This window comes from Bubalus kerabau, chromosome 1 (assembly GCF_029407905.1).
Source record: "Bubalus kerabau isolate K-KA32 ecotype Philippines breed swamp buffalo chromosome 1, PCC_UOA_SB_1v2, whole genome shotgun sequence".
Classification (NCBI taxonomy): domain Eukaryota; kingdom Metazoa; phylum Chordata; class Mammalia; order Artiodactyla; family Bovidae; genus Bubalus; species Bubalus kerabau.
In genome coordinates, this window is record NC_073624.1 from 40,792,222 (window position 1) to 40,818,201 (window position 25,980).

Genomic DNA, 25,980 nt, shown 5'->3' on the forward strand with positions numbered 1-25,980 from the left:
ATGACCATGTGTATAGGATAAACATACAAAGTGGTTATAGGTGTTCCATTTTAAGTATCAGAAGCACATTGCTATGTTCTAACTTATCACCTGGCATATTCTGCTGCTTTTGAAACCACTAGTCAGCAGGTCTGAAATGCCTTAGATAATTTGTTTCCAACTGGGTAATAGCTTTCCAGGTTGCTCTTTTCGTATACTATTATAAAAACTATTGCATTCTGTTGGACAAGGTTTTGTAATCAATCAGTCAAGCATTTATTGACTGATTTTTTTTGAAGATTTTCCCCTTTCTCTTGTCTTACAGAATCATTTTAGTCCAATATTTTATATGCAATGTGTGTGTGTGTGTGTGTGTGTGTGTACTCAGATCTAGATTCTTTTAAAGGGAAGCTCTGTTTTTTAAGATTAAAGCTGAAGTAGACAAAATGGGCCTTTCAAGGCAGATTTTGCTTGATTCTATTAACATCATTGAAATGATGCTTAAGTACAAAATAGTACAAAATGACACTGAAGAAATACAAAATGAAGCAAGTTGTTAACTATTTGGGAGGGAATGGCTCAGCAGACAGGACATGTTGGTGAATTTCTGGAATATAGAAAACTGGTGGATTGTGGGTAAAGTTCAGTCACAAGAAGAAATTGGTGAAGGCCAAATCCAGCTCCCTAGTTGAACCTCAAATAAACTCCAAGCTTGATATTAGAGAGGAAAAAGGCAGGAGTATAGAGTGGGGCTACCTCTGGATATTAATGGCAGGTCAGCTATAGAAGACCTGACCCTGCTGCCCCCTCAGTCTCCCTTATCTTTCCCCACCTCTGCATGCATAGAGCAGCTGAGAGCAAAAACCATCCACAAGCCACAACCAAAGAGATGCTCTTAAAAAGTTAAACAAGCTGCCTGGAAATAAACAGGCTTTGGGTGTGAATGTGCGTGCTCCATAGCTAATCCTTCCTCATCTTAGTCAATAATGGCCAGTTATCCAGTGGTTATCTTCCAGTTATCCCCGGTGACAGAAGACTTACTTTGATCAGTGCACACAAGAACAGCCCTCCACTCAGCTGGTAGGTCTGCTGAAAAAGCACTATGCTTTAAAGGAGGAAATCTGCACAAGTTACTAACATCAGTCAAGTAAATTCCTTTATTTCCAACATGAATGGAAAGTCAAGACAGTTGAGAAAAGCAAACAGCACACACAGAAGGCCTGATAAGAGATGTCTTAACCCTAAAGAAAATAGGGTTCAGAATTCAGAAAACTGAAGAGAAGTTTTTAATAAATTGTGAAATTTATTAAATCCAAGGACAATTCAGAAAACTGAAGAGAAGTTTTTAATAAATTGTGAAATTTATTAAATCCAAGGACAAGAAAGATTTATTTGAATTTAAAACTCTAATGGCCAAATTTTTCAATAGAAGTCTGGGAAGAAACTCATGGAAATTATCCAGAATTCAGAGCAAAAGACAAGAGAAGAAAATGTAATATAAACATTTAGAGACATACAAGATTAATTCAGGAGATTAAATATCTAAGAGAAATTCCAGAATCAAAGAACAGAGAAAATAGAGGACAGGAAATAATTTTTTAACTTTTCTGAAGGAAATTCTCCTGAGCTGGAGAAAGACATTAATTTTTTTAATTGAAAGATAGGATAGATCAAACTGAAATGAAAGAAAAAACACTCATACTTGTGCACAGAGTACTGAAGTTTTTAAACACTGATGATAGAAATAAGTTATAGAAAAAAATCTACCGAGTGGGGAAAAATGAAGCAGGCAATATGGAAAAGAATAAGAGTCTGATTTGCATCAGAATTTTTTCAGAAATACTGGATGCTAAAATTAGTGATGCAATGCCTTTACATTCTAAGGGAAAAAATGTTGAAATTAGGAATCCATACACTTAAATTAAAACTAATTTATACCGTTTTTCCTGTAGTCATGTATGAATGTGAGAGTTGGACCATAAAGAAGGCTGAGCACCAAAGAATTGATACTTTCAAACTGTGGTACTGGAGAAGACTTTTGAAAGTCCCTTGGACTGCAGAGAAATCAAACAAGTCAACGCTAAAGGTAATCAGCCCTGAATATTCATTGGAAGGACTGATGCTGAAACTGAAGCTCCAATATTTTGGCCACCTGATGCGAAGAGCTGACTCATTGGAAAAGACCTTGATGCTAGGAAAGATTGAGGGCAGGAGGAGAAGGGGACAACAGAGGATGAGGTGGTTGGATGGCGTCACCGATTCAATGGACTTGAATTTAAGCAAACTCTGGGAGATAGTAAAGGATAAGGAAGCCTGATGTGCTGCAGTCCATGGGGTTGCAGAGTTGGACATGACTAAGCAACTGAACAACAACAACAGTGAAATTGTCAATCAAGACTGAAGACAAAGTAATGACATATTTAGACATGTAAGTCCTTAGACAATGTTCCTCCCTTTTTTCTAAAAATGGTTCCTTATGTATGTATAACTGCAAAACCAAAAATGGATCCAAAAAAGAGTAAGACATGAGAGTCAAGGACCAGTTGCTCCAAACAGAAATATTATGAAAACAATTCTTAGCATGACTACTGTGCAGCAGAGTTAGGAAGCAATCCCTCAAAATGAGAATAGGAAACCAAAGTTAGGTAGCATGACATTAAGAAGGAAACACATTTTCTGTAATAGATAGCAGCTTCAAAGAGCTGAGTGTGGTTAGTAGTCACTAGAATCACATTAATATATACTATCTTGAGAACAGTAAAAAAAGAAAAGAAAAAGAAAGAAAAATGTAAGACAATTAGAAACACTAAGAAAAAATCTGTTTAAGAAAGTTGTGGTATAAATATAAAGGAAACTAAAAATCACAAAATCTTGATCAAATAATAAAATGCAATCAAAGAGAACTTATTTGAACTTTACCTTTGAGACTGTTTCCTTTAAAAGTCCAGATTTTGTGTCATGGGATTGCATTTTCTCTTCCAAGTTCTAATCATACTATGTATTTCTGCAGTTATTCATATTTGCATGATCATAATGTTATCAATGATATTTGGGGGGGCGGTTAGCACAGAGTTGGACAAGGCTGAAGTGACTTAGCAGCAGCAACAGCAGCCGCCTTTAAAATCATTTTGTTGACATAGCACAAAACAATTATGGAAACTGAGCAATATATATGTATATTTTGTTAAACTGGTATTTTTGGAGTATTGGTATAGCTTACAGAAATTCAGAGATAGCAGAGGTTGGACAGAGAGAAAAGAGAAAGAGAAGTGTAGGAAAATTCATTTCCTAATCTTTTATTTAACTTTTCTTGAAGAAGCAGAAATAGGTTTCAGTATATTAACTGAAATATACTGAAACCTAAAGATAAAAACATCTCCAAAGAACTAAAAATACAGCTAGACATAGAGGAGAGATGGTAAAGAATCTGCCTGCAATGCCGGAGACCCAGGTTCAATCCCTGGGTCAGGAAGATCCCCTGAAGAAGGGAATGGCTACCCACTCTAGTATTCTTGCCTGGGAAATATGATGGACAGAAGAGCATGTCCTCTGTCGGGCTACAGTCTTGGGATCACAAACAGATGGACATGACTGAGCAACTAACACACACATGGAGGAGAGAGGGAGGGCGAGGTTGTCTTGGGTGAGCTGAGTCTGCACCTTCTGGAGTGGGTAGAGGTTACCTGGAGTTATTGAGATAACCAAGGGCAGATTAAGCATGAAACTAATGAAACTCAAGTGTCAGAACTCCTTATCCTCCAGGCCCCTCCCAAAGCCTGGAAAGGTACACACACTATGAGCTGAATTATTTTCCTTTAAAACAGCCCCATAGACTGAGTACCTTTCAGGCTCCACAAAACCAAAATATGGCCCTGGAGAGGACAAGCTGAAAAGTGGAACACTTCACTTCTGGGGAAAGATTTGGGGAGAGGGAGATACGAGAAATTTTGCTCTTTAATATGTGTCATTATTACTGTTTAAGCTCTTGTTCATATATTTGTTGGTATTTAAACAAACTGCTTATTTGGCAGTCTAATTTATGTTGATGTAATCATTTGAATGCTTTCACTGTTTCTGTGCCCCTTGTAATTCTTCTTGGTACCCCAACATCCATCACTTCCCCATTTGCCCTCCACAATTGCCTTCCCTGAAATTTGATATCCACCATCCTAAACAACTAGACTTAAAGTCACTCACTTGGGACACAGAAAACAAAGGCTGCAAATACTGTTTTGTTAATTTCAATAGGCACTTTTCTAAATGTAAGACAACTAAGGTGATATTTTTCAGAACAAGATTTTTTATTGGTTTTAAATCTCTAGTGAGCAGATTGAAAAACACACAGGTCCTGATGAGGAGGATGGGGGACAGAGACCCTGGTACATGAAACGAGGATGAGACACTGACAGGCACGCTTTGTTGATGGTACAAATGCAGGTTGAATTAATGCCTCTTTGTCGTGTCAACAGCTAAGGACAGTTGTAGACTCCTGGTAGAGAGAGAGTTGCTTGAACACTCAGGATAGTGAGAGCACAAAGAACCCTCATCCTGACCAAAGTGAGTGTAGACAGAGGCAGGGGAGTGGCGACAACCACTGCCCCAGCCACCAACAGTACATTTATTACTATTGTGTGTTGTATTTGATGCTGTGAGCTTTGGAAGGGGAGAAGACTGAATCTTAGTGCGAATACTCTCCACCCTTCCCCCAAAATGCTATATATATTCAATATGTATATTGCAGAAAGATGTATAACTTTGTGCAAAACTATTTAGCCACCTCTGGTTGTTTCCAAAGCTAGTCTGCTGAAACTGAAATGATGGGGTCAAATGGTGTGACCACTTAAAAATGCCTAATGTATTGTGCCTGAGAGCGTTCAACAAGACTTTGTGCCAATTTATGCTTCCATTGGCAGCATATGAGCTTTCTTCCTCCAGGCAATGCTATTTTTATTGTCAGTTATTTTCAGATGCCACATCATGAGGGGGAAAGAATTTATATTCTATTATTTGTGTTATATTCTATTCTGCCTCCGTATTCTTTGTTGTCAAGAGTCTTTGGAAGAACCCTTCGTCTCCCCAGGCCTCTATTTCCTCACCTGAAGATTAATTGAGGTTGTATTAAATCAGTGATCCTCAAAGTGTGGTCCCCAGACCAGCAACAGAATCTGGAACTTGAGAGACTTGTAAATTAGGGTCCCTCAAATGAACTACTGAATCAGAAACCCTGGAACTGTGTAGGGCTCATCAATTTTGTGTGATCAAACCCTCATGATGATTCTGATGCAGCTAAAATTTGAGAAATGGATGGTCTCTAAGCTCTCTTTATGTTAGTAGCCCTGATTCATCATTTTGAATCAGATAAGAAAAGTAGAGGAATTTTCAGTGTGGGTTTGTTGGCATGGCTCACTGGCATACACAGAGAATCAAACCTAGCATAGATGCTTTTGCATCTGACCTCCCAAACATGTTCAACAGCATCAAGTGTGTCTGATTTTACTGCAGAAAGACAAGATCTCTAATGATGAACAATAATGACCAAAAGCAATATGGCACGGTAGGGAAAAGACTGTTGTGACATTGAATAAACCTGGGCTTGAATTGCGACAATGATGCCTACTAGCTGTAATCTTGAAATCTAGTGTTTTTATCTGCAAATTAAAGATAATTAAAGAGTATGGTTAAATTAATTAAATAAGGGGCCATTTGAGGTGATTCTAATGCCTTAGCAGTCTATTTAAGCAAACCAAAACTTAAGCCTGTAATGCCTTCAAGTTTAAGAAATCAAAACCTAAGGACCAACAATCACAAACAGCTAACTCAGTTTTTCCCAAAGAGTCAACTTCTTTAGCTATAGCCAATTTCTTTGCTTTGCTTCCATATATAAATGTCTCACCCTGGTTTCTGTAGGTGTAGTACTGTTCACCACTTTTAATAGAGTTTTGTTCAAATAAATTCTTAAAAATTTTAATATGCCTCATTTTATCTTTTAACAGCTCATACCTCATAGAATTATTGTAAACATGAAATAAGATACTACGTGAAGTGAAAGTGTTAGTCACTCAGTCTATCTGACTCTTTGCCACACCCACCAGGCTCCTCTGTCCATGGAATTCTCCAGGCAAGAATACTGGAGTGGATAGTCATTTCCTTCTCCAGGGAATCTTCCTGACACAGGGATCAAACCTGGGTCTCCCCCATTGCAGGCAGATTCCTTATCATCTGAGCCACTAGGGAAGGTGAACAGGATACTACATGTAAAGCATTAAGCCCAGTTTGGCACATAGTAATTGTTCAATAAATGTAACCTATTATCTGTTGTTAATAGGTTACTAAAGCCCACCAGTACTTTGGCCACCTCATGCGAAGAGTTGACTCATTGGAAAAGACTCTGATGCTGGGAGGGATTGGGGGCAGGAGGAGAAGGGGACGACAGAGGATGAGATGGCTGGATGGCATCACTGACTCGATGGACGTGAGTCTGAGTGAACTCTGGGAGTTGGTGATGGACAGGGAGGCCTGGCGTGCTGCGATTCATGGGGTCGCAAAGAGTCCGACACGACTGAGCAACTGAACTGAACTGAACTGAACTGAAAGCCCACCTATGTTCATCTATATTAAAGCACAAGACCTTGCTACACCACAAGGCCACTAAAAAATAAGTAATACTAGCAGCTTGAAAACCACTGATTTTTGAATTAACAATTTCACAAGAGAGGGACCAAAACAACACAGTCAAGCTGTAGAATGTTCAGTTCAGTTCAGTCGATCAGTCGTGTCCAAATCTTTGCGACCCCATGAACCGCAGCACGCCAGGCCTCCCTGTCCATCACCAACTCCCGGAGTTCACCCAAACTCACGTCTATCGAATCGGTGATGCCATCCAGCCATTTCATCCTGTGCCATCCACTTCTCTTCCTGCCCCCAATCCCTCCCAGCATCAGGGTCTTTTCCAACGAGTCAACTCATCGCATGAGGTGGCCAAAGTATTGGAGTTTCAGCTTCAGCATCAGTCCTTCCAATGAACACCCAGGACTGATCTTTAGGATGGACTAGTTGGATCTCCTTGCAGTAGAATGTTGGGATTATGGAAAAGCACAGTTGTAGGAACTATGATATATTGATATGAAGCAGGTTATTCTTTTTAGTAAAAGTATCTTGCAGCCATTTACAGCTTATCTTTGCTAAAATAACTATGGGATGGAAAAGAATAAGAGTTTTCTCCTCAAAGCCCTATACTTTTCTCATTCTCATTGGCAATTTTGTGTTCCATTCCTTTTATTTATTTTTGCATGAGACCTGACACTCTAGAAAAGGGTATATTCTTGATCAAATGACCGCTTTATCAGGCCTCTTCAGGGCAGCTGTTGGGATCTTGGAGCACTATCTACCATCAGAGAGCAAGGCAGGGTATTTCCTCAAGTGACAGCACACTTTTTAATTCCAAGAGTTCCTCTCAGGCTCAATCTATCTTCTCTCAATCTCACATACCACTATTCCAGTCTTCTAGACATGACTGCCCTTTTCACTCTGGTCTTTGAGTTGACATAAGTGGATTCCCTAAATAAGCCACTTCTCTATGTCATTTTAATTCTCAGAGGAGAAATAGGACACTTTTCTGCCTTTTCTCAATTTCTCCACTGATTCTGATGAGGATTGGGATTTGGAAAAATACATTAAAAAATGTCCTGAGAAGTGCTGGGAAAGAATTTCTTCATGGAAACACTAATCCCTATAGTCTCAATCACATTTTGGAGAGAGATTACTTGTTTTTAACAAGCAGTGAAATATGCTCCTCCTGCCCTCAATCTTTCCAGAATCAGGGTCTTTTCCAGCGAGTTGGCTCTTTGCGTCAGGTGGGCAGGAGGAGAAGGGGGTGACAGACGATGAGATAATTGGATGAAATCGCTGACTCAGTGAATGTGAGTTTGATCAAACTCTGGGAGACTGTGAACAATAGGGAAGCTTGGTGTGCTACAGTTCATGGGGTTGTAAAGAGCTGGACATGACTGAGCAACTGAAAAACAGCAACAAAATATACTCACTCGGTTTTGTAAAGTGATTTGTCATATCGCTATTTTTGTTGTCACACAAGCCTATCTATGTGACTAAACTTACCCTCAAAAACCTAGTCTCTGATGTCCTAAGGCGTACTGCAAGTGTTATCTATTGAATTGGCCAAAAATTTCATTTAGGATTTTCCCTAAGAGGTATCATAAAAATCAGAGTGAAACTTTGGCCAACCCAGTACATCCCACGTCACCAAAACTGGCTTAGTGAGAGGGTTTCTCTACCAGGGATCCCGAAAGTACTTCAAGCTCATGTGAGTCCTTTCTCCCACCACAATATATTATTAATCCCCAAAGCTTAATCACCTACTAATTTCAGAAAAAAGTAGTTGTGGAAAGAACATTAATTTGAAAAAATAGGACCCCCAAACATCAAATCATTATATAAAAATGTATTGACCACATAATAAAAGCCATGTGTCATGATAATATTGGGATCATAAAAAAAATAAGATGCATTGTCTGCCTTTGATTAATTATATACATGAACTATTGAAATATGTGTTATTGTAGAGGTATGTACCCCCTCAAAAGGGGGAGGAGATTTGGGAAAACTTCACAAAGTATGGTCTTATTGATGAGTGGGTGTTTATGTATAAGAAAAGTGAGAAATGCTAGTTTCAGGGATTTGCACATAGAAAGGCATTCCCTTTGAAAATCCTTATGAAACTGGGAGGATGGAGAAAGGCTTGATGTGTTTGCAAATTAGCAACAAGTTTAATCAGCTAGAGCAAAGTGCATTGGGCAGAGTTGCCAGTGTTGAAATGAAGATGGAGAGAATTTTTACCCAAAAAGGATGGCAATACAGCTGCATGGGCCCCACATGTCATGCTAAATTTAGACTATCTGTGAAGCAGTGGAAAGTTCATGGAGGTTACAGAAATTATTAAATTAGCTATGCCTCATTGCATTCTCCAATCCAGCAATTAATTGATAGAAGAAGCTTCTGAAGCTTATCTGTGATTCTGTTAGTTAGAAAACGGTCAATTCAAGAAATTTACTTTGACTCAAATTTTCCTGAATAAACCAACTTACCCACTCCAATTTCAGTTTTGCTCAACAGATATTTACTTAACAGTGTCCATATGCCAAGCATTATGCTAGATATTGTGTGTGTAGAGATGGATAAGGGAGTCTTCCTCCTGGATTATTTTATAACCTACTGGAGCAACAGACATATCAGAAAGAATGTTCAGAACATGATGGGCTTATTCTAGTGGGCTTTTATGGGGTATCATAAACCATTTCCTAGGTTCTTTTCTATTTGACTGTTTACTGTGGGTCATCAATAAGTCCTTGAGAAGGAAATTGCAACCCACTTCAGCATTTGTGCCTGGAGAATATCATGGACAGAGGAACCTGGCAGGCTACAGTCTATGGGACTCAAAGAGTCGGACATGACTGAGTGACTAAACCTTTCCTCATGTCAATTAATAAGTCAGAGTCAGAATTCCGAAGATTAGTAAGATTTGCTAGAAGTAGACGAGGGCACAGATGCTAAAGTAATTTCTTTCTCATCCTGCTTCCTGAAAAACATATTTTTTAAAAATAGGTGATCTTCTTTAAGAAACTATGCAAAAAGGTATGCAGTTTCAATATCAAAAATAAATTATGAATTTTCTAGGGTAGTTTTAGAAATGTGGCTCTCAGAATAATTGGTTTTTTTAAATTGGAATTTATTTCAAAAATTAACAAGTGGGACAGCTTTATTTACCTAATGAGGGAACTGTTCCCAACTACTTTAAAATGTGTGTTTCAGGTTAGACATAGCGCTTCTTTGTTCATATTTGAACGATTCATTCTAGTCACTAATTCATTGGTGAGCACAATACCTCTTCTGTGCAGTCAGTCAATGTAATCCTCACTTTAAAAAAATAAGGAAACACAGAGAGGGTAAGTAATTTATTCAAGGCCACACAGCCAGACAGTGTTTGAGAAAGAGCAGAATTTGAAATTTCTAACTCCCAATCCAAGATGCAGTTCATTAGGCCATGCAACTTCCTTTAGAAAATAGTTATAAACATGGTAAGGCAATTTTTTCTTGTCTTAACAAAACATGTAGTCACTGTTTTTTATACTAACCTCTTGGAAACTCTGGGAATGAATTAATTTCCTTGCAAATAATTTTTTTTTTTAATTTGCCCACACTGGTTTGTTGTTGTAGGGCTGTTCCTGAATGCTAGGGTACTGGCATTGTTTATTTATTTATTTGTTTTAAGGGAGCCATGAGTCATTTGTGTTTTAAAATGCATATCTAGAATAAGATCTCTTTACTCTCCTATTTTAAAACATGAGCTCTATTGGACAAAGTATAATGCTAAGAAAGGCTCTTTTCTAGATTTGCTGGGTGCATAGCTGCATGTGTGTTCAGTCGTGTCCAACTCTTTGTGACCCCATGGACTGTAGCCAGCAAAGCTTCTCTGTTCGTAGGATTTTTCCAGGAGAAAATACTGGAGTGGTTGCCTTTTCCTTCTACAGGGGATCTTTCCCACCCAGAGGTCGAACCCAAGTCTTCTGTGTCTCCTGCACTGGCAGGCGGATTCTTTACCACTAGCACTGGGAAGCCCATTTGCTGGGTCTGAGTCACGTAGCCATGTACAACTTTTTGAGATCCCATGGACTGCAGCACGCCAGGCTTCCCTATCCCTCACCAACTCCCGGAGCTTGCTCAAACTCACATCCATTGAGTCGGTGATGCCATCCAACCATCTCATCCTCTGTCATCCCCTTCTCCTTCTGACTTCAATCTTTCTGGGCATCAGGGTCTTTTCCAATGAGTCAGTTCTTCACATCAGGTGGCCAAAGTATTGGGGCTTCAGCTTCAGCATCAGTCCTTCCAATGAATATTTAGGACTGATTTCCATTAGGATTGACTAGTTGGATCTCTTTGCAGTCCAAGGGACTCTCAAGAGTCTTCTACAACACCATAGTTCAAAAATATCAATTATTCAGCTCTCAGCTTTCTTTATACTCGAGCTCTCACATCCATACATGACTACTGGAAAAACCAAAGCTTTGACTAGGCGGACCTTTGTTGGCAAAGTAATGTCTCTGCTTTTTAATATGCTGTTTAGGTGGTCATAGCTTTTCTTCCGAGGAGGAAGTGTCTTTTAATTTCATGGCTGCAGTCACTGTCTGCAGTGATTTTGGAGCTACCCAAAATAAAGTCTGTCACTGTTTCCATTGTTTCCCCATCTATTTGCCATGAAGTGATGGGACAGGATGTCATGATCTTAGTTTTCTGAATGCTGAGTTTGAAGCCAACTTTTTGACTCTCCTCTTTCACTTTCATAAAGAGGCTCTTTAGTTCTTGTGCGCTTTCTGCCATAGGGTGGTGTCATCTGTGTGTCTGTGGTTATTGATATTTCTCCCAGAAAAAGCAGTTTTCTGGGTAGTATTCAGTTGACTTTGTTCAAAAATATTCTGACTTCAAAGTATTAGAGTCTTATGGGATGACATAGTCTTATCTTCTCATCTATTTTTATTTATGTGTATTGGAAAAAGAAAATGGAAAAGATATCTTGAGATATCCGAATGAAATGAAAGGCCCCAGGGCCCATGGCCAAATTGCTTCTAAGAACCAAGTACTTCCTTTCTTGAACAGAGATTGCCTATGTGGTCATTTTGTTGCAGATACCAGGTCAAAACAACAGTAGTTGTAATACATGGTGATTACTGTCTCATACTTTCCTTCTCTGCACTCTGCCCTTTTCCTGCTCCTCCCCTTCTCTTCTCTCACTACCCTTTCCAATTTTCCCTTCCTTTCTTAAGATTCCATTTTGTGCCAGGAACCCGATAAACACCAGGAGGTAGAGATTAAAGACATCTGCACTGTTCAGAAACATCTCATGATTTTCAAAAGTTGTTTCAATTTAACACACATACAAAAGTTAAAATGTTCACTGATCTTGTTTTCTAACTGTTATTTTTCAGTTAAGAGAAAAAAGAAAAGAAAATGATAACAAAAAATTTGAGGAAATAGTGTAATTAAATTTTTGCTTCATTTTGCTTGATGATTAAGAAATCAAGTCCTGATACCAACTGCCTGAGCTTGAATTCTAACTCTGGGTTATGAGTTATTTCACCTCCTGAAGTTTATTCACCTGAAAAATGGGAATGTAAATAATACCTACATCATTCAGCTGCTGGGAAAATTGCAGTTTATAGAAAAGTATCTGGTGTTCAGTAGGCATCGCGTCATGTCAGCTATTTTTGTGGTCACTGTTATTATGAATAACAGTCTAAGTCATTTCAGTGTGTTGGGAGGAATTCACTATTCTGGTAGGAAGAAGTCCATATTTGAGAACCATGTATTAATTTTTAAAAATTAGTGTTAGAGATACTATACTAGAAGCATGTTCAGGGCAAGCATCAATGGGTGCACAATGAAAAACAAAATAAAAAACTAGCTTTATATATGTATTAGTTGTTCTAATGAACAACTGGAACTGTTCTAAGAAAACACGGAAAGTGTTCACTAGCAGAAAGCCAGCAGAGGTTTCCATATCAGAGGACCCTTAAATTCAGGGAATGGGCAGAGACTAGGGACAGGTTGTATGGTCTGAGTTCTGCATAAGTCTTCTTGCTCTCCCTATGCTCTTGCCTTGATTCTGAATACCTGAAATGACATCCCTACCAGAGATACTGTTGGAGATGCTCTAGAAACTTGAAGTATGGTTGAACTGTCATCATAATGTGTAAACAGAACCTCTGGTATTCTTTGGTGGTAAGTTTTTCCCACCCTCTCCTTCCTCCCTCCTTCCCCCTTCCTTTATTTTAAATACCCATCTTCTTATAATATTGAGTTACAAGGAGAGCACTGCTGGTTGTCCTTTCACTTCCTCACCTGCTCTCCAACTAGAAAGCATTGGGAGAGGCAATCTTGGATCAGCCCTGACTTCCCTGAACATTCTCACCACTTATGCCAAGAATACAAAGATTTGGCCATTCTTTCCTGGGGCCACTTTTCGACTTTCTCATAGTCTAGTGTTTTGTTCGCATTGAGAATAGTCTCAAGATTGTGTTTGCAGTGGTAACCTTGAAGGAGGAGATAACACCTCCCTTCAAGCAAAGAGTAGTTTCCTTGGTGGGTCAGATGGTAAAGCATCTGCCTGCAATGTGGGAGACCCGGGTTCGATTCCTGGGTTGGGAAGATCCCCTGGAGAAGGAAATGGCAATCCACTCCAGCACTCTTGCCTGGAAAATCCCATGGATGGAGGAACCTGATAGGCTACAGTCCATGGAGTCACAAAGAGTCAGACACGACTGAGCAACTTCACTTTTCACTTTCTTACAGGCAAAGAATAGGTTTACTTACCTACAAAAGCAATAAATAGCCCATGCTCATTTTTTCCTCTCCTAAAGCTCAACAATCACCTCTCCCATAATTTCATGACAAATAGAAGGAAAAAAAGTGGAAGCAGTGACAGATTTATTTTCTTGGGCTCCAAAATCACAGCACACAGTGACAGAAGCCATGAAATTAAAAGATACTTGCTCCTTGGAAGGAAAGCTATTACAAACTTAGACAGCATATTAAAAAGCAAAGAAATCACTTTGCTGACAAAGGTCTGTATAGTCAAAGCTATGGTCTTTCCAGTAGTCATGTATGGATGTGAGAGTTGGACCATAGAGAAGTGCCAAAGAGTTGATGCTTTTGAATTGTGGTGCTGAAGACTCTTGAGGGTCCCTTGGATGTCAAGGAGATCAAACTAGTCAATCCTAAAGGAAATCAACCCTGAATCTTCATGGGAAGAACTGATGCTGAAGCTGAAGCTCCAGTACTTTGGTTGCCCGATGTGAAGAGCTGACTCATTGGAAAAGACCCTGATGCTGAGAAAAACTGAAGGAAAAGGGAGAAGGAGGTAGGCAGAGGGTGAGATGGTTAGATAGCATTACCGTCTCAATGGACATGAATCTGAGAAGCTCCAGAAGATAGTGGAGGACAGGGAAGCCTGGTGTCCTGTAGTCCATGGGGTCGCAAATAGTCGGACATGACTTAACAATGGAACAACAACAAAACTCAACAAAATGCATTTATAGAAATCCATCTAATCCCACTTGTACCACACATCAGGGAATCAATGCAAACCAATATAAAGCTTAAGATTCTTGCTGTGCAATAAGTACTAAAGTCCTTTATCTGTGATCTCTGAATTTCATGTCTTATGCCAGCATCTGTGAAACAGTAATAAGCTAACTCAGCTTGCCAATAGAGCAAAATGTCAGACCCTTCAAAGACCATAACATAAAGTATCTGGAATTTTGCAGTTGGGACATTTTCAGTATAAGGATTAAGGAGAAATTGTGTAAACTATCAGCAGGCATATGAAATTTTTCTTCTTTTAAGAAATATGCATTGTGGCTTGAGAGATGCAACTAAGGTGAATTTAAAACAAGAGGGAATATGACAACTCAAACAGCTATCATTTTGGATGCTTCATCTCTCAATTCTCCACTCATCCCTCTCCAAGGTGAATATACATACTTCACTTCTTAATACTTTTACTTTCTTTTCTTGGTTACAGTATCTTCATACTCATTGTGTTATCAGACAAAAGTAGTCTAATACAATTGCGTCTTGCTAATGGACCCAAGTGTCTCTAGTGGTAAAGATCCTCCTGCCAATGCAGGAGATATAAGAGAAGTGGGCTCGATTCCTAGGTCAGGAAGATCCCCTGGGGGAGGGCATGGCAGTATTCATGCCTGGAAAATCCCATGGCTAAAGGAGCTTGGGCTACAATCCATAGAGTAGCAAAGAGTTGGACAGGACTGAAGCAACTTAGTACTCACACAATGGACCCAACTACTTGAAATCTATGAGCCATGGCACCAACTACATCACTTGTATGCAGATGACTTTGCCAGTGGGGTGGGGATATTTGAAGTCCACTGGTGAAGCTTCATTTCCTTTGGATTATTTTTGGATCTTGTAATTGGTTATCTCCTTGATACTTTGGTGACCTTCTTTGGCTGACTCTTCTCCTTCCTTTCCTGAGTGACAGTCAGTCCTTTAGAAATGTTAATCCATTTAATCAGAGGAATACACTAGGAAGAATATGCACTGTTTTGCTTACATCTCTTAAGTGTTGATTTTTATACTTTAATATTAAGGAATAATTTTTTAGTTACATAAATTTAAACTATAAAAGTAATATGTGCTCATGGCAAAAGATTATTTAAACACTATATTATTAAATGAAAAAGAAAAGTTCATCTCCTCCCCACTTTTGCCATACCTCATTCTGTCTTCCCAAATATAACAACTGTTAACTGTTTCTGTGTAGTCTTCTAGACATTTTCTAAGCAAATGCAAGTAAATATATTTCTGCATAACTTCAAATCTTAACAGAAACAGGTGTAGCCTAAAAATGCAAATTTCATAATTCCCTTAATACATTGGCTATTATTCCAAATAACTCAATCATATCAACTTCATTATTTTATCAGATGTATTTTACTCTAACATTTGAATATACACTGAAATATGTACTTAAACAAACATGCACACCTATTTTGTAAGTAGATAAGAGTATGGAATCCCCAGAGAAAGGGAACTAGACATGGCTTTCTTGACATAAGAAAAACCATTTTTGGGCTAAGCCATTTTGTGATCTAAGCCTGACCACAGTGCTTGCTCTTGAACAGTTCTCAGTAACTAATGATCTTAAGGGAGCAAAAGAGTGCAGAGACAAATGACTGCCATCAGGCAGAAGAAGCAGTAGCAAAGATTCTGTGTCAAAGGTGAAGATTAGCCTGAAGCACTTAACTGCCAGGTCAACTGGAACCTAAGGAATGATGATATTGACCTTTTCTGACCCTCCTGACTTCAATCAACTAAATCTTGGTTTCTGTGGACTGCCCAAACCCCTTCATAAATATGCTACCCTTAACTTAAAACTTCCCCAGGTTTTGTTTGTTTGTTGGGGAGACCCTGCTTTGGGAAACAGCCCCAGTGCTCTCCTTACTTACTGCAAGAGTAAGTCCTTCCTTTTCCCAATCTTTGGCTTGCAATCATTTTTTGCTCGACATCCACCAAGAAGTGAATCTAGTTTTTCAGTAATAGTGTGTACCTATGTGTATGAATTATGTATATTTTTAGTGTACCTATGTGAATATAATTGCTAAGTCAAAAGATTTATGCATTTTAGATTTTGATTAATATTGTCTGACTGTGTTAAAGAGTAATTTTATTTATCCCTTTTCTGGGTTCGGGGAGGGATAGACATTTCACAGCAACCCTTAAGAAATGACGATGCAAGGCAAAGGTGAACATTGACAATTTGGATTTGAATACGGTCAGAGGAAGCCCCTAGCATGGTATAGATTTTTATAACAGAAATCTTATAAGATTAGGAAGGAAATGGGAGTTTAGCTTAAGGACAAGAAGGGTTGGAGAGAGAATGCAGAGAAGGGGGAGAGAAACAGCGGTAAAGCTTTAAGAAAATTGCCACATACAAAGGAAGTGGACTCTGGGGATAAAAAGCATTTGGAGAAAAGAACCTCAATTGTAATGCTTGAAGTTTTTAAGAAAGGGAATGTATTTGCATGTTACTTATGCAGAAAATAAAATCAGTAAAAAGAAAATGAATCTGACTTTTCTACATAGAGAATGAGAGGATGGATGTGCAGAAGGCAGATTCCACCTCAGTTGGAGGAAGGAGTTTTTTAATAAGGATGACTGTCTACACTGGGAATGGGTTGCTTTGAGCCTATTGGGTGGTCTGACAGAGGCTGGGTGCCCAACCCTCAGCCAAAGCCCTTCCTGCAGTGGGCAGGAGGACAAGGCTCTGTGAAATGACCTCTAAGACTCTATTATACTACCCTTCCTTGAACTAACATTGATTGTTTACTTTGTTCCAGGTGTTCCACTGAAGGCATAAATGTGGGTTATCTCACTGAACCTCACTGAGAGTCTGTGAGGGAAAATGCTTATGTATAGTATTTTCATTTAACAGACAATAAAATCACAGTTGCGAGTCTTTTGTTTTGGTTGAGTTTTTTGTTTTAATCTGAACTTCCCCTCACCTCTGTGGCTTCCAGTCCAAGTTTTGGTTTGAATATGGTGACTCATAGACACCAGGAAGTCACAACATTCTTTAACTGGGAAGATATAATATAATTCACTGAGAAAATTGGCCTCATGATGTTGTTTGTATGAATGTTCTGAGGGGAGGAGGGAGAGAGTCTTCATTTGAAACATAATAATCGGTACCTCCTGTTGCTAGATACTGGGCAGGGTACTAGGGATACCAAGGTGACCTGGACTCAGAACTTGTCTCTGAGGAGGTGTCAGGTTAGTGGGAGATGCAGGCAAGTGAACAGAAATACAAAGCAGTGAGTGCTTGACTTGAAGTTAACATAGAACCTCCCTCTGAGTTCTGGGAGCTCAAGGAGGACATTCTAAAATCAAAGGGCTGTACAGCTGGAATTTTGGCTTCCAAAGAAGAGTAAGGATTACTTAGAGTGGGAGGGAGGTGGTGTGGGTCTTGAGATGAACGTTAGAGGGAAAAGGAAGGGCTGAAGCTACACTTTTGGCCAACTTTGAGGGGTCAGTGTGGTAGAAGAGCAGAGTGGGAGGGGCCAGAGAAGCCAGGTCTGAGCTGGAAAGACAGGTGAGGCCTTTCCATGGCTGAGTTTGGAGTTCTTCTTGAGGGCAAGCCTTATGTATAGAATAGTTTTGTTGTATATTTACAAAATCAGATTGTAGTGATACTCCTCTATTTCCAACAGTAATCCTCTCATATCTGAGGTGACTTTAGCAAGGCTTCCTTTTTTCCAGAGGTGAAGAATCCAGCCATTTCCACACTTAGTATTAGGTGTGGTGAGGCACTGAAGTTCACGTTGACATTGACGTGCAATTTCCTCAGACTCAACACAACAGTCTTGACCAAACTGTAAGCACTGTCCCCACCAACCTTCCTGGATGAAGTGGGAGTCCAACAGAAAGGATCTGTCAGGAAGGAATGTTTTCACACGTGCACTGTGGAATTAAGGACTTGGATGGCTCCTCAGGGTCTTGTCGTGGGAAGGCTTAGGGAAGCTGAGAAGTTGGGGAAGGGGAGAGACAGAGCAGAGAAGCATAGTCATTTGGAGGCAGGGCCTCCGAGGAACCTTTGGCCAGCTTCACTTCTATTTTGGAAGCCTAGGGCAAGAGGTACACACAGTCTGTCTCCTTCATGCTACCTTGTTAGTTACATCCTAAACTCCAGGCCTGGGAGCCCACTCATGTGTCAGTTGCTCTACTTGACAAAATAATACAATTCTTACTGGATTATGTAAGTTCTGCAAATCCATCTCAGAATGGTTGTTTCTCTTTGGTGATTCTCCTGCTTTTAGAGTCTATGAAATAAAGAAAAACAACAGATTGGTAGTCTGAGTTCTTAGAGATAGAAAGCACTTTTGTAAAACAACCTCTAAATAACTCTAAAATGCTCATACTGTCTTCCTTTCTGTGAAAGGTTGTACTGACAAGAAAGCCTATTGCTTATCCGTGAAGGGCTCCTAGTGAAGGATGTTAGATGATGCAAGTATTTTTCCCTTGTGCCAATCTTCCTATTTTACAACTTTAAGTTTTGCATAGAAAATATATAGCATCTGGTAAAATTATCTCACCCTATCTGAATTTAATTCCTCCCATCAGGAGATCCGTGTAGATTTCCACTGACTTCACTAAACATGCCACATATGTGTCTTAGATCAAACGGTACCCTATGGGGTTATATAGATCATAAAATAATGTTTCCACAAAGAAGCCTGCACATGAAATATTTATATGTTCCAGTTGTGAAAATCCTCTCCAATCCTATGTGTGCTGGAGGGAATAACTGTATGCTCTTTCCCCAACTCAAATCTCATGCATGTTGAATAAAACAGGGGATTTGGAGGTATCAGTTTTATAGAGATCCAGGAATGGTGCACTTTTTGAACACTGTGAGTGTTCGGTTAAAAGACTCCATGAAGGAGCATGGGATGTTGGGCTGAGTTTAAACAAATTAAAAATTACATATTTGCAAATACATACGTGGGCTTCCCAGGTGGTGCCAGTGGTAGAGAACCTGCCTGCCAGTGCAGAAGATGTAAGGGATGTGGATTCGATCCCTGGGTCAGAAAGATCCCCTGGAAGAGGGCATGGCAATGCATTCCAGTATTTTTGCCTGGAGAATCCCATGGATAGAGGAGCCTGGAAGGCTCTGGTCCTTGGGGATACAAAGACTAGGACATGACTGAAGTGACTGAGCATGCACTTGGGAAAGAGAGATTGTAACAACAAGGCAAATGGCAGGCAGTTAGAAGGCTAGCAGTATGGAAGATGACAGTGAGCATGGTTGGATGCAGCAAAGATGAGTTTTCTAGGAAGTGATCCAAGGTGTGAGATCTGACCAATGGATTTCCATCCATGATGTGGTACCTAAGGAAAGAAATTTCACAGGGTTCTAAGCTCAGAATCTAGGTGACCTAGTGGGTGGGTCACACAGGTAGGGACTGGATGGTTCAGTCTGGAGTTGAAGATGTGACTTTGAGCAAATAAAGAGGACTAGGCTCTTTATAGGAGGAAACCATTGGCTTGGGAGATAAACTATAAAAGGTAATATTGAATATCAAGTTAGATTTATGACTAACTGAGCGCTTGTAGCTCATCTATTGGTTTATATTTTTAATCCTTAAACAATATCTTTATCCTTAGCCTGCAGGATCAAGCAAGTCAATCCTAAAGAAAATCAACCCTGAATATTTATTGGAAGGATTGATGCTGAAGCTGAAACTTCAATACTTTGGCTACCTGATGCAAAGAGCTGACTCACTGAAAAATACCCTGATGCGGGGGAAGATTGACGGCAAAAGCAGAAGGAGACAGCAGAGGATGAGATGGTTAGATAGCGTCCTGGATTCAATGGACATGAATCTGAGCAAACTCCAGGAGATAATGACGGACAGGAAAGCCTGGTGTGCTGCAGTCCATGAGGTCGCAAAGAGTCAGATGTAACTTAGCGACTGAACAACTACCAGCACATAACTGCAGTAAAGTACAACACATATCCAAAATGTCTGGTTCTAGAGTACACTGATATGCATCTGTGAAGAGAAAGCCTGTAGAGGAGGAAGGAAGAACTGAACTTGGGCTCAAAATCTGAACACTAGGGAAAAGATCAAAATTGACACTCTTAAACAGGGTATGCTGCTAAGTCACTTCAGTCGTGTCTGACTCTGTGCGACCCCATAGACGGCAGCCCATCAGGCTCCCCCATCCCTGGGATTCTCCAGGCAAGAAGACTGGAGTGGGTTGCCATTTCCTTCTCCAATGCATGAAAGTGAAAAGTGAAAGTGAAGTCGCTCAGTCGTGTCTGACTCTTAGCGACCCCATGGACTGCAGCCCACCAGGGTCCTCTGTCCATGGGATTTTCCAGACAAGAGTACTGGAGTGGGGTGCCATTGCCTTCTCCGAAACAGGGTATAGTTGTTGCCTAATCAAGATTGCCTTCACTTTTCACTTTCATGCATTGGAGAAGGAAATGGCAACCCACTCCAGTCTTCTTGCCTGGAGAATCTCAGGGACGGGGGAGCCTCGTGGGCTGCCATCTATGGGGTCGCACAGTCAGACATGACTGAAGCGACTTAGCAGAAGCAGCAATCAAGATTGCCAGGAGAAATAATAATATCAGATATGCAGATGACACCACCCTTATGGCAGAAAGTGAAGAGGAACTAAAAAGCCTATTGATGAAAATGAAAGAGGAGAGTGAAAAAGTTGGCTTAAAGCTCAACATTCAGAAAACGAAGATCATGGCATTTGGTCCCATCACTTCATGGCAGATGGATGGGGAAACAGTGGAAACAGTGTCAGACTTTATTTTTTGGGGCTCCAAAATCACTGCAGATGGTTATTGCAGCCATGACATTAAAAGATGATTACTAAACTAGTACAGCCACTATGGAGAACAGTGTGGAGATTCCTTAAAAAACTGGAAATAGAACTGCCTTATGACCCAGCAATCCCACTGCTGGGCATACACACTGAGGAAACCAGAAGGGAAAGAGACACGTGTACCCCAATGTTCATCGCAGCACTGTTTATAATAGCCAGGACATGGAAGCAACCTAGATGCCCATCAGCAGATGAATGGATAAGAAAGCTGTGGTACATATACACAATGGAGTATTACTCAGCCATTAAAAAGAATACATTTGAATCAGTTCTAATGAGGTGGATGAAACTGGAGCCTATTATACAGAGTGAAGTAAGCCAGAAAGAAAAACACCAATACAGTATACTAATGCATATATATGGAATTTAGAAAGATGGTAACAATAACCCTGTGTACGAGACAGCAAAAGAGACACTGATGTATAGAACAGTCTTATGGACTCTGTGAGAGAGGGAGAGGGTGGGAAGATTTGGGAGAATGGCATTGAAACATGTAAAATATCATGTATGAAACGAGTTGCCAGTCCAGGTTCGATGCACGATACTGGATGCTTGGGGCTGGTGCACTGGGACGACCCAGAGGGATGGAATGGGGAGGGAGGAGGGAGGAGGGTTCAGGATGGGGAACACATGTATATCTGTGGCAGATTCATTTTGATATTTGGCAAAACTAATACAATTATGTAAAGTTTAAAAATAAAATAAAATAAAATAAAATAAAATAAAATAAAAGACGCTTACTCCTTGGAAGGAAAGTTATGACCAACCTAGACAGCATATTCAAAAGCAGAGATATTACTTTGCCAACAAAGGTCCGTCTAGTCAAGGCTATGGTTTTTCCAGTGGTCATGTATGGATGTGAGAGTTGGACTGTGAAGAAAGCTGAGCACCAAAGAACTGATGCTTTTGAACTGTGATGTTGGAGAAGACTCTTGAGAGTCCCTTGGACTGCAGGGAGATCCAAATAGTCCATCCTAAAGGAGATCAGTCCTGGGTGTTCATTGGAAGGACTGATGTTGAAGCTGAAAGTCCAATACTATGGCCACCTCATGCAAAGAGTTGACTCATTTGAAAAGACCTTGATGCTGGGAGGGATTGGGGGCAGGAGGAGAAGGGGATGACAGAGGATGAGATAGCTGGATGGCATCACCGACTCGATGGACATGAGTTTGAGTGAACTCCGGGAGTTGGTGATGGACAGGGAGCCCTGGCATGCTGCGATTCATGGGGTCGCAAAGAGTCAGATATGACTGAGCGACTGAACTGAACTGAATGTGCTATAATAAAGTTCCACACTCTGGTAGCTTAAAGCAATAGGAATTTATTCTTTCGCATTTCTGGGTGCTAGAAGTTTAAAATCATGAGGTTGCTTTTGAGGACACTGAAGGAGATTATTCCATTCTTTCCTCTTAGTTTCTGATGATAGCTGTCAAACCTTGGCGTACCTTGACTTGTACAAGCGTCATTCCAGTTTCTGCCTCCATCTTCACAGTGTGTCTTCACATAGAGGTCTTCTTATAAGGATATCAGTCACACAGGATTAAGTCCACTGAGCTCTAAGATGACCCCATCTTAACTAGTTGCATCTGTAATTACCCTATTTCCAAATAATGTCACATTTTGAGGTATGTGACCTCATACTTCAACATGTCTTTGGAGGGAGGATTCAATTCAACTCATGAAACAAGGTCAGTGGTAAACACAGAAACCTCTGGGAAGTTGTGTCATAGCCAACAGTTAAGAAAACTCACATTTCTATCCATGCAGCCATAATTTAAATCTGAAGTTGTTCTAGTCTCCAATGAGCTGAATCAATATACTGAATCAATATGTCTCCTACTATTTATACTTGAAAAATGAAGAAATGAGAAGAAACAAACAAAATAGAGAAAGAAAAGGAAAAAAAATGGATGAAAAGTAAAGAAAGATGAAAACTTCTAAAACAATTTCTTGCTATAGATATTGTATCAAGTCAATCAAATCTTAATATTCTATTTGGATTTACAGAGCTCCAAAAATACAGAAATAAATACACATTTGAAACAAAAAAGATGGAAAAGTCCTCAATAAAAATCATTGTAGCCATTTCAAAAGTTCACTGTGCTATAATAGGAAATTCAAAGTACATTTTAGAATTTTCACTTTCTCTGAAAGCCCAACAGTTAAAAGTATGACAATGATGAATGGAAATTGGTTCCAGTCATGGCTGTTTCACCATTACTAGTTTACCTGTTGGATCTTAATAAATTATGCCAATTCCTCTTCTTCTAAAATGAGTCTAGCCTTCCACTTCCTATACATGTGTGTGTGAGTACTTAGTTGCTCAGTCTTGTTCAAGTCTTTGCCACCCTTTGGACTGTAGCCCGCCAAAGCTCCTCTGTCCGTGAGATTTTTCAGACAAGAATATTGGAGTGGGCTGCCATTTTCTCCTCCAGGAAGTATTCCCAACATAAGGACTGAACCCACGTTTCCTGTGTCTCCTGCACTGCAGGTGGATTCTTTACCTGCTGAGCCACTGAGGAAATCCTTCCTACACATGATTAGGCCCTAAATTTTGCCTGAAGGTCCATATGTGCAATGTGTTCTGTATTGCTGCTCCCAGAGGTTTAATATAAATGTAACATTGTGTTGTGCAAAAAGAATTTCACTGTGATTTAATAACTAACATGCTCAGAGGGAATCATTATTTAAAACAGCATAATAAGGCAAAAACCATTTGGATAAAGAGAGTGGAGCCAATTGGGATCAACTATCCTGTCATCATTCGTGCAGCAGAACATAAATCTGGATCAGATGAAAGGAAATGTGCAGGTCAAATGCTATGGGTTGTTCCAAACTGTCACAACAGAAAGATAATGCTTTGCTTGAGTAGAGAAGAAGAAATAAGTAGACATTTCTCCAAATGTTAAATGCCAGAGTGAAACCAAAGTTTTTGAACTGAAGCAACTGCTTCAGTCTAATGACTTCATTTTGTCTTGCAACCTGGGGAAATAAGATGTCAAAAATAATCCATTAAAAAAGCCAATCAAAATGTACAAGACCTATAGGAAGGGAACTAAGAAGACTTGAGTTAGTGGAGGGACGTGTTGTGTTCTTAGATGCAAATACTGTAAAGATGTTAAATGACTCCAAAGTAATCTGTAAATTATATACAATCTCAAAATTCTAACAAATAGTTTATGGAGCTTTAAGAGTTGTTTCTCAGGTTTATCTGAAAGAGAATATGTGCAAGAATAATTAACAGAAAAAACTGAAAAGTAGAACAGTTACGGAGGTCTTCCTTAATTAAAATAGGGAGTACTGGGATATCAATAGGAAAATTGATCATTGAAACAAAACAATGTTCACAATCAATATTTTTATACATACTAATTTTGATTATGACAAAGGTAGTATTTTGGATCTGTAGGATTAATAATTCTATGGGAAAAACTGATAGTCTATTTGGAAAGCACTACATTAAGATGTCTTATCTAGCTCACATCATTCATTAAAAAACACAAATGAATTATAAATGTGCACTGTGAAAAACGAAATTATAGAAGAATTAAAAGTAGACGGAAAAAAATTTTTAATCATGGTGGGGAAAGGCATTCTTACCACACACAGAACTCAGAAGTTGCAAAATAAAATAACAGATTTAAATACAAACTATTTTAAGAGCACTGTACTTATACTTAAAATACCAGATTAAGTTGAAAAAAATCTGCATCACATAATATAAAGATTAATATTCATACCACAGTAAAAGCGCCTCAAAATCAGGAAGAAAAAGATAAAGAATCCAAGAGGTAAAACATAAGGTCAAAGTAAGCACTTCTCAGTGAAACAAGTAGTTCACAAAGAAGACATTCAATTGCCCAGCATATGAATATGCCCTATTTCATTATCAATCAGTGACGCTTATTAAGCACAATAATATATTTTATCTATCAGATTGCAAAAGTAAAGATAATAATACTATCTATTATTGCTTTTATGGCTGGGACACAGGCACTCTCTTCTGGTCAGAGAGAATATTCACAATCTTTCCTTGAAAGTAAGTTGTTGTTGTTCAGTTGCCGGGTCTGACTATTTGTGACCCCATGAACTGCAACACGCCAGGCGTCCTTGTCCTTCACCATCTCCCAGTGTTTGCTCAAACTCATGTCCTTCGAGTCAGTGATGCCATCCAACCATTTCATCCTCTGTCAACCCATTCTCTCGCCCACAATCTTTCCCAGCATCATAGTCTTTTCCAGTGAGTCAGCTCTTTACATCAAATGGCCAAAGTATTAGAGCTTCAGCTTCAGCACCAGTCCTTCCAATGAAAATTCAGGGTTGATTTCCTTTAGGATTGACAAGTTTGATCTCCTTGACATCCAAGGGACTCTCAAGAGTCTTCTCCAGCACTACAGTTCAAAAGTATGAATTCTTCAGCAGTTGGCCTTCTTTATAGTCCAAATCTCACATCCATACATGACTACTGGAAAATCCTTTGACTTTATGGACCTTTGTCAGCAAAGTGATATCTCTGCTTTTTAATACACTGTCTAGATTTGTCATAACTTTCTTCTGAGGAAGAAGTGTCTTCTTTTTCCCCAAGAAGCAAGTAGATAATATCTATTAGAATATAAAATATGTGTCCATTAATTTTGAAATTCTATCTTAAGACTATTCTAAAAATATCGAAATATGCATAAAGATAAATATATCAGAATATTAATTTTAGTCTGAAAAAGATGGGAATACCAGACCACCTGACCTGCCTCTTGAGAAACCTATATGCAGGCCAGGAAGCAACAGTTAGAACTGGACATGGAACAACAGACTGGTTCCAAATAGAAAAAGGAGTACGTCAAGGCTGTATATTGTCACCCTGCTTATTTAACTTCTATGCAGAGTACATCATGAAAAACACTGGGCTGGAGGAAGCACAAGCTGGAACCAAGATTGCCAGGAGAAATATCAATAACCTCAGATATGCAGATGACACCACCCTTATGGCAGAAAGTGTAGAGGAACTAAAAA